A 204-nucleotide genomic window follows, 5' to 3' on the forward strand; every position below is an offset into this window, starting at 1 on the left:
ATACGAGCCATCAAAGAGCTTCCAAGGAACTGACGACAAAGGAACTGACGACAGAGGAATTGACGCAACATACGGAGGTTCTGCAGGAGATCAGCATTGCAGAGGAGCCAGAGGCGGAGGAGGTTCTCTTCAAGTGAGGTGAAGGAAGTGTTGGCAATGTGGAAAAAAGTTTTAAAGAAAAAAAAAACACCCTGAAAAAGTTGC

The sequence above is a fragment of the Polypterus senegalus genome, chromosome 6 (genome assembly GCF_016835505.1).
Source record: "Polypterus senegalus isolate Bchr_013 chromosome 6, ASM1683550v1, whole genome shotgun sequence".
NCBI lineage: Eukaryota > Metazoa > Chordata > Cladistia > Polypteriformes > Polypteridae > Polypterus > Polypterus senegalus.